This window comes from Megascapheus bottae, chromosome 4, assembly GCF_031878675.1.
Source record: "Megascapheus bottae isolate mThoBot1 chromosome 4, mThoBot2.hap1, whole genome shotgun sequence".
NCBI lineage: Eukaryota > Metazoa > Chordata > Mammalia > Rodentia > Geomyidae > Megascapheus > Megascapheus bottae.
In genome coordinates, this window is record NC_143512.1 from 53,600,220 (window position 1) to 53,609,656 (window position 9,437).

A 9,437-nucleotide genomic window follows, 5' to 3' on the forward strand; every position below is an offset into this window, starting at 1 on the left:
ATTACTTGTTTATAGGAACAGATGCTTTATTTTTTTCTTTCAGAAATGGCTGAAATTTGGGTTATTTCCATGAATTAGCATTTTTAGTAAAAACTCAAATAGAAAGAGCTCTTGGTAAATATGGAGGAGACTAGTTTACACATGGCTACACAAATCATGCTTTGAACAGCTAATCCTTCAGATTCCCTAGGAACCACTCTTTTCAGTGTCTCTCTGGAAGAGTCTTGCAATACTCTGTCCATTATCTTTCAGATACATTTTATAAAATCAACCCAAAATATGACCTAGAAAGAAAGTAATATGGTGCTAGCAAAGAAAGCTTATGTCATCTACTTAGGTCTGGAAACCTTATATTTCCAGGCCTAAGTAGATGAATCTTTACTTCCAAGATCTTCAGAAGTTTTTATTGATGTTATTAAATTATTACAAATTTTGTTAAAGTTTTACTATGAGCCAGTAGTAGGTCAGGTATTTGATGACACATGTGAAAAGTTATAAGGGTGACTTGTGAAGGAGCATAACAACCTAGAAATAGACATCTCATTGCATACATTGTATACATTAAAATTTAGTCAAATTGTCTAAGTTGTAAAAAGTTGCCTGGGTTGGAATAAAGGTCAACTTATACTTGTTGATCCCAAAGAGATGAGAAAGAGAGAGAGAGTGAGAGAGAGAGACAGAGACAGAGACAGAGAGAGACAGAGACAGAGACAGAGACACAGAGACAGAGACACAGAGGCAGACAGAGACAAAGAGACAGAGATACACAGAGAGATTTTGAAATCCATTTATCAGTTGAGTTGTAGAAATGAAACAATCTAGGAGCTCATCAAACCAGAAAGATTAAATTAAATGGCAAATAAAAGTAATTCTGAAGAACTGTACTCTACTATGAAAAGAGTAGATTATGGGATGTTTTTTTCCTTGAGCATTTTGTTGTCATTGAATGTATTATTTTCTCATTATATCCCTTTTTATCCCCCAAGACTTCTGAGAAAAATGTATTGTTGGAGAACAGCTACTGACAACATCATTCTCCTTGAAAGGACAAAAGCATCTCCAGGCTGCAGGAATTTTACTATGTACCTTTGATGTGTAAATTGTATCATCTATTTCTGGGAATGCATGCTGTGTTATATAAGAACATAAAGAAGGAAAAGAAGAGATGTTACCAGTCTCAATTTTGCAATCTGCAGATTTCAGCTTTAAAGCAAAACACGGCAGATTAAATTCTCAAGTCTTGAATTTTATTTGGAAGAATCACAACATTCAGAACGCATTCACTTCTGATAGCTGAGATTTTATAAATGGCAAATCTGTAAATTTATGCACAGAACTCCATCTGGGCTGACATCTGGGCTCATGCAGTGCATCATCTGTGTACCCCACTAGAGGGGATGACCTTTAGAACAATATCTGAATATTGAATGATGTCAATCTGAAATATACTACCTCCTACTAGCATGCATAAACTTCTATGGCAGGGCCCTGTAATCCTTGATGTTGTTTAGGATAATATCCTTCCTCCACCTTTTGTAATTCCATACTTCTGTTCCATCTGGGTTCTTTGCTTAGATAATTGACCCCTCCTTGGCATTGGGGCTATGTTGCAATTTATTTCTTTGTTTCTTTCCCTAGCACTATTGCTACAGTGTTCTTCATCGTCTGCATTTCATTTTCTTGTCTTCCCTTGAGTATAAATGGGGCTGAAGTTGTACAAGGTAACACTGTGGTGAAAAGTCATGCTATCAACTCTCTTACAAATTATATCCTTTTTTAACCTAAAAGGTTAAAATTTGGGAAATCAATCATTCCAAATGACATCTTATGTAAAAGACATACCTAATTTTATCACTATGTTAAGTCTTTATGTAGATGATTAAGTCTGTAAATTTCTCTGCAGAGCAGACACATTATAAGGAGCCTTGCCAACTAAATTTTAAGACATGCTCATATCTGTGTCTATGTTTGTCTGTGTCTATTTTATATACTATGTGAATTTCTGATTCTATCTATCTATCTATATATCTATCAGCTAACTATACTTTGCTCTTTCTTCAACTACAATTTATCCTGTAAATTACATCATTTCTTCTTTAAATGGACAAGTTGGGATTAAAACGCCCTAAAACAGTGAACCATGGCAAAAAAATTTATGAGTCCAAATATAAGGAAGGCAGATTGATTTTTGATAGAGGAAATAATGTTCTTGAAAATAATGGTATTTTTGAGGCTTGTTTTTTTACTTATTCCATTCATTCCTCAAAAACTTATTGGAGGACAGGTGCTAGTGACTTACGCCTATGATCCTAGCTACTCAGGGCACTGAGATCTGAGAGACACAATGGGACAGATGTCAGTCAGCGTACAGGTCCTTAATGTATTCTTCAGAAGCACTGCCTAGTTGTTAGGTGAATTACATCCATGAGAGAAAGTTTGAGTGGATGGAATTTCATAAATTCTCTGTAATCTTACTAAATCTTGTCTGCCAAATTTCTGACTTCTGAGAATTATATCTAAAATCATGTATCTTAGAGATATGTTTTTGTTTCATGATATATATGAAATTGTTCAGTGAACCCAAATTCAAGAATAGTATGCACTTTTGGTTTCTTTGATTTAAGCTATGTAACAAAATCCAGCCAGACACTCTGTTCTCTGTGGAGGACTGATTTCTGAAAGGATTCCTTGAGAGTTCTGGCAGATCGTATCTCTGTGAGATCAAGATGGTAATGCATAAAGATGTGGGGCAGGGTTCAGACCTATTCTACATTCTCACTCAATGGGTCTGTAAGTATATCATTCATTTAAGAAAACTTGACTAAAATGGCATAAGCAAGAATGAATATATTTTGATTGGCTATATCTTGATTCATGTCCAAAAATATATCCAAAATGTAGCAAGTATCAAAGGTTATTGAATATAGTAGCTTAAAGTATATGACAAATTCTAAACTATTTCCATCCCTTTCTAATTCTTCTCTAATTTTCCTGTATTACTTAGTTTTGGCAGTGTCTCATCTCACACTCATGAGGAGGCTGCCAAGAACTCCCCAAGCTTCACCTTTTGTGTCCATAGTGGGAAAAAGAAAGGATTATCCTTGATTCCAAGGGGAAGAACTAGGGTCATAAAGCTGGTCTGCTCAATACTGACTCAGTTGCTGTGCACTAGAGATGGAACTCCCTTATTGATATTCCCTGGAACAGAGGCAGAGTCTGCTCTAATGAACTCTGAATCCATGAGTATTAAGACCCAAGAGACACAGGGAAGGAGATAATGTTGACAGAAGCACCCCTTTGGTGACTTCACTAAGAAAGCCATCACCCATAATTCTGGTCTTATCAGACAATGCTCTCCTTTTCTGGCCATCTCTAATACATACTTGTTCGAGGAAAAAAAAAACAATGAAGTGGACTTTTATTACATAATTCTTTTTACCAGTTCTGGGCTTGGGCTCAGGGACTGCACACTTTCCTTGGGTTTTCTCAAGGCTAGAGTTCTACCAGTTCTGGCTTTTTTCTATGCATATGGTACCCAGGAATCAAACCCAGATGTTCATGCATGCTAGGCAAACATTCTACCACTAGGCCAAACTCCCAGCCCCTTATTACACAATTATTACCCAAGAGTAATGTTGTTCAAAAAGTTCTAATAGGCAAGTATATAAATTTTATGTAAAACATTCTAAATTGTAAGAGTTATTAAGATGGTTTTCTAATTGAGATACTCCTTTGCTTTAGAAAAAAATAGTATTTTAGTCCATTCAGGATATTAAAGCAGGTAAGGAGCTGGTGGCTCACATTTGTAAAATTAGCTTCTCAGAAGGTTGAGATCTGAGGATGGCAGTTCAAAGACATCCTTGGTAGAAAAAACCTAGAGATTCTTTCTCCAATGAACCTGGACTGAAGTGGTAGCTCGGGTACTATCAGCCTTGAACAAAAAAACCAAGTGACCCTTCAAGATCCTAACTTTAAGTCCCAGTACCATAAAAAAAATTCTATGGTAAACTGAATATCTTATGAACCAAAGAAATTTATGTCTCACAGTTGAGTGCTTGAGTTCATGAAGACGAAAGAGCTAGTAGACTATTGTCTCTGTGGTTTATAGACTGTGACTTATTGCTCTTCCTTCTGTGGTACAGGGAATGAGCTCCTCAGGGCATCTTTTACAAGAGCAGAAGCTCCATTTGTGAGGACTCTGCTCTTATTTCCTAATCACCTCCCAAAAGCTTCACTTCCTGAAACCATTATTCTTCGTGGTAGGATTTTAATGTATGATTTTGGAGAAGACACAAACTCTCAGACCATAGCAAATAGTTATTATAATTTTGGGCATGCTTGCAGTCCATATTGAAATAACATGGCAAATGTTAAAGGTGAAAATAGTTTACACTCAATTTGGTTTTAATAATTTCCGAAGAGAATATTTTTTAAAAATCATATCTCTATAGTTGTACAATCTTTGTGCAACAGTAATTTCTCTAGGCCCAGAGAGAGAGAGACAGAGACAGAGAGAGAGAGACAGAGACAGAGAGAGAGAGAGAGAGAGAGAGAGAGAGAGAGAGAGAGAGAGAAAGGTATGTGCACATGTACACACACACACACACACACACACACACACATACAGAAAGGGTAGAGGGGAAGTGGTTCACTTCTGTATGTTTCTTCTGTTCTCAAAAGAGTGATACATGTGAATCTTACTGAAGACATTTCAGATACAATCAGTAAAACTGACCATGACAGAATGCTGTCAAAAGACAAAAATTCCTACACTTCTTGTTCACAGCACAAAGTAGGGAAGCAATGAACCAATATCTTTCTTCTGAAAATTTCTCTCCAGCTATTTGACTATTAAATCCTATACCATGTGAAGCAGGTCCCAGAAGTAAACATCTGCAGAAGGAGTAGCAAGTCTAAGAAAACCTGGAAACCCCACAGTTAGGACCAAGAGCGATGGTCACATTGCCAAGTCCTTTACTGTATCTTCTCATCTCTGATATGTGTATCAAGATCATGCAGCATGATGATGTGAATGAAAATGATAAAATAAATTAAAGCACCAATATTCCCTGGTTTGAATTTACTGCTTTCTTGAATGCTGACAATTTCAAGACACTGTGTAGCCTAAGACTCCCAAAGCTGAGCTCAGTTCCTTAGCATATTTGCATCCTTCACACAGAGCTCTGGCTCAGCCTTCCCCCTTATAAATCCCAACTCTTGTGTCATCACAGAAGCCCCAGCTTCCTGCTGGAAAAAACCCTGTTGACTCAAGGGATTCATTGCTTGCCACGGCTTTGATTGCTGCCGAATCTTCAAGTTGGCCCAGATTCAAAGTGTCACTTCTCTGGACACTGTTGAGCCAAAGTCTCAGCTGGGGAGGAAATGTCAGGAATCATCTTTTTTTCATAGATAAGACTTAATGGGTCCAAAGCATATGTGATTAAAGGAAGCCTGCAGGAAGTAGAGCTGGAACTCTTTTGATAATTGTTTAAAAGGCATTTACCTAGTCATTGGAGATTTAAAAAAATGTCTAAACACATAAGGATAACTACTTATGAACATAAATCCATTGGATTGAGGCCTGGGGGAAGAGCAGAATAATGAAGTGAAAAGAAAAGGAAAAAAAAGTTCATCTGGGACTAAAAAATAGCTACAATTAATCATTATAGACCAGAATTTATCAACCAATTCCTCAAACTGGAACACTTGAGGTTAGGTAATTATTTAATATTGTGAGACATTTGCCCAAAGACACTAAATTTAAAAAGAAAATGCTGCTTGCTCTTTTTATATATATACCAAAGAGAGAGATTAATAATGAGACTGAAAACTTAGATTCAGGGAAATGAACTGTTAAAGAATATGTGCCTTAAGATGAATTAACGTTTCAGCAGAATATCCTAGTAAAATCTGAAAACCAAGTGCTAGCAAATTAATCTAATCCATAGAGAGTTTAACCTGAGCCCATCATCTCTGTATGAGAAAATGACAGACAATTTGATATTTATCTTAAACTGCTCCACTAGTCCCAACAAAATCAAAGACTATAAGGCTAAACACAATATGTAATGAATGTAATTATTTTATTTGTCTTTGAGAATCTTTCCATAAGCCTAGAGTGGCAGAGGAAGACTGAATCTAGAGCCAGGAAATCTGGGATCTGGAATTGGAACTGAAGCAAGATAGATCAGGGACAATGAAGCATGGGAAATAGGAGCCAGGAATTTAGATATTAACACTGTATTAATGACTATAATTTTCTTGGCTTTAAGCCTTACACTCCCTCATAAACCACAGCATTTGGTAAATGGAAAGAAAACAAAAGAGGTTGGGAAGAGAAGTTCTCTTCATTTGACCTTGCCTGTTTGCCCGAAGAGTCAGTATGCTATGAGATATAAACCAGGATGTCTTAAAGAAAGAAATGTACCCTGGGAAAATGACCTTTTCTTGGCACAAAACATGTTTAAGAAAGAAAACTTATTAGGGGCATGGACACTTGTCTTGCTGGAAGTATGTGAAGAATCTATTCTCTGTTTCATGGGATGCCCAAACATCAATGGCCCAATGTCAGCCTCAAAATCTCTTGGCCCAGTTAATAAAGTAGTGTAATAGTAACTCATCAGGTGTTGGAACAAATGGAAACATCCATCCTAAAGTGAATTTGCTTATAACTCCATCCTACCTTTTCACCTAAACAGCAAAAACAAACAAAACCTGTGGTGCTAAAACACTTACTTGTCAAAGTGTACACACTGCTATCTGGTTGTGTACTCTCTATCCTTGCACTGTTGTATTAAGTTTGTTGTTGTTAATTTCTAACCACACCTATTTAATAGACAAAACTTTGTCACAGGTAAGTATATAAAGGGAAAATTTCATTTCATGTACAGGATTTACTACGTTAGTTCATTTTTGTTACATTTCAGATAATTTATTAAGAGAATAAATTCATTTTGACTCCATTTTAGAGGATTCATTGCTTTGGATCTCTGGTAGGTGTGTCACATGACAGTGCAGGCTGGTGAGGTGAAGCCCATGTTTAGGGAGAAAAGGGAAAGGTTGGGTTTGTTCACACATACAGACCAAGCACACTTTAATTTCTTGATATGCATATCAATACATTAAAAACATTTTTGTCTTCAGGCTTGAACTTCAGGCCTGGGTGCAATCCCTGAGCTTCTTTTTTTTCTCAAGACTATTCTTCTACCACTTAAATCAGAGCTCCACATCCAACCTTTTATGGATACTTTATTGTAGATGAGAGTCTCATAGACTTTCCTGCCTAACTTGGCTCAGAACTTCCATCCTCAAATCTCAGCTTCTTCAGCCACCAGGATTAAAGGTTTGAGCCACTGAAACCCAAGGGTGTGTTGTAATTTTATGGAGATTGTTGCCATTTAATTCATCCTATAAGAATTTTGGGCGGGGAGGTTGGGGCCTCTTGAAATGGCCAGGATTCCTCTGCTTCCTCCGGACCGCAGGCCTTGGCTGGAACATGTGTGGCTCTGGGTCACCTTTCTGGGCGATCCCAAGAACCTCTTTCTGCTCTACTTCCCGGTAGCCTACTCTGCCTCCCCCCACAAAGGCATCTCGGTACTCTGTATCAGCTTCATCACTCAGTGGCTCAACCTCATCTTCAAGTTGCCAACTGATTGCACCATCTGAAACGCAGACTTCACCCATCCTACTCTTTGCACCAGTGTATCTTACCAGAAAAATCACCGAAGGAGTGTGTTTAAACTGCAGATATCCCATCTTCCCTCAGACCTACTGACTTAGAAACTCAAGCATTCTGTTTGGAGAGAAGCCCATTGTATGGGTCCATGAGTCCGGATATTACGACCAGGCTCCAGTCAAAGTTCACCAGTTCCCTTCTTCTAGTGAAACTGGTCCAGGCAGCCCCTCTGGATACTGCATGATCACAGGAGCAGTCCGAGTCACAGCCTTCTCTTCCCAGATGGCCTTTCCGACCCACAGCTGCTGGCTCAGAGTGATATCTAGCCTGCTTTATTGCACCTTTCTATAGGCGGTTGGCATGTCTTCCTCTTATCACATTTCCTTCATCAAGTGTTGTCTGGCCTACTAACTGGTGCTGCCCTAGGCTGGCTGCTGTCCCCTCCCTCTCCCCACCCCGGGTGCTCAAGGAGCGGGTACTAAGCTTTTATGGGCTGACTGCTGTACCCTCAGGCTAAGGGCCAGCCTCATCTACTGGAACCTCTTTACACTGGGCTTGGATCTTTCTTAGTCCATCAACCTAGTGTCCAAGGGGTGTGAGCGGCTCGAGTGGGTGCTTTTGGACTGCCAGCCTTTTGCTTCCTTGAGCCGTGACTCAGGAACCGCCTTGGGTCTGGGAATCGTCCTGCACTCTTCCCTGCTATGCCCAGATACAACCGGTCCACCTGAGAAAGGCCAAAAGATAGCCTGTCTTGCTTTGGCCGTGGTACTGCTGGGCCTCCGATGAATCTCTTCTACAGCTTCACCTTCCTCACGTACACACCCTGGCCGTGCCTGGCCCTGGCCCTGGTACCCAGAAACAACACACATCCACTCTTCCTGACTTCCTGTGTCTCCTCCTGCCACTTTCCTTAACTGAGAGCCAAGAGTCCACGACCTTCACACTCCAGGAGACAGCTGCAGCCCTCAAGCAGGCCTACCATTTGGTCTTAGTCCCAAAGGGTATCTCCTAAGGGGATTCAGTCTCCTACCTTTCCTCCCAGCATGTCAAAGAACAAAGACAACAGCAAGACCTGCAGGTTCCTGCAATACTGTGGGGGGTGGGTCAAGATGGCCCTAATAAACTCCTTGAAAGTTCTAAAAATAAAAAAAAGAATTCCACTTTCTTCCATGGTATCCAATCTTATATTGAGGTCTTTGATTCACTTTGGAGTTGATTCTGTTGCTGGATGATTTCTGTGGGTTGGAAATGTGGCTTAGTGGCAAAGTGCCCACCTAGCATGCATGAGGTCCTGGCTTTGATCCCTTAGTACCACATAATCAAAAATAGCAATAATAATGTAAATGTTTTTGGGTCAACCCTACTGTTTTCTGCACTCTCTTCCTTTCTAAGCTTGCATTTTCATTATTGTCTTAAATTTACAACTGACCATTTGTAACTATGGATTTGGTTACAACTAGGTATTAGTACATATAAATACATTTATGTCAGCACCAGTTACTTGTATTATATCCCCTTCTGCACAAGGCAATAGAGTAGATGATATTGTGCTGCCGAACTCTTTCAAGGTGTTACACTTCTTGCTCTGCCCCTACCAGTGTGTACTGGGAAAACTGGACCAGCTTCATGGGCCTATCGCCAACTCAGTCACACAGGCTCTGTGTTTAGCATAATGGTCTATCGTCAGAATCCTGAAATTCTTGGTAATTTTGTCTTTCAATTTATATTTTGTCAACTATTAAGATGAGGAAATTTGCCTTGA

General features: G+C 39.2%; 1 pseudogene; it reads left to right on the plus strand.

Annotated features, from left to right (window-relative positions):
- Positions 1-7,915: 7,915 nt before the first annotated feature.
- Positions 7,916-8,589, plus strand: LOC150064464 (glucose-6-phosphatase 3 pseudogene; annotated as a pseudogene).
- The last annotated feature ends 848 nt before the right edge of the window (positions 8,590-9,437 follow it).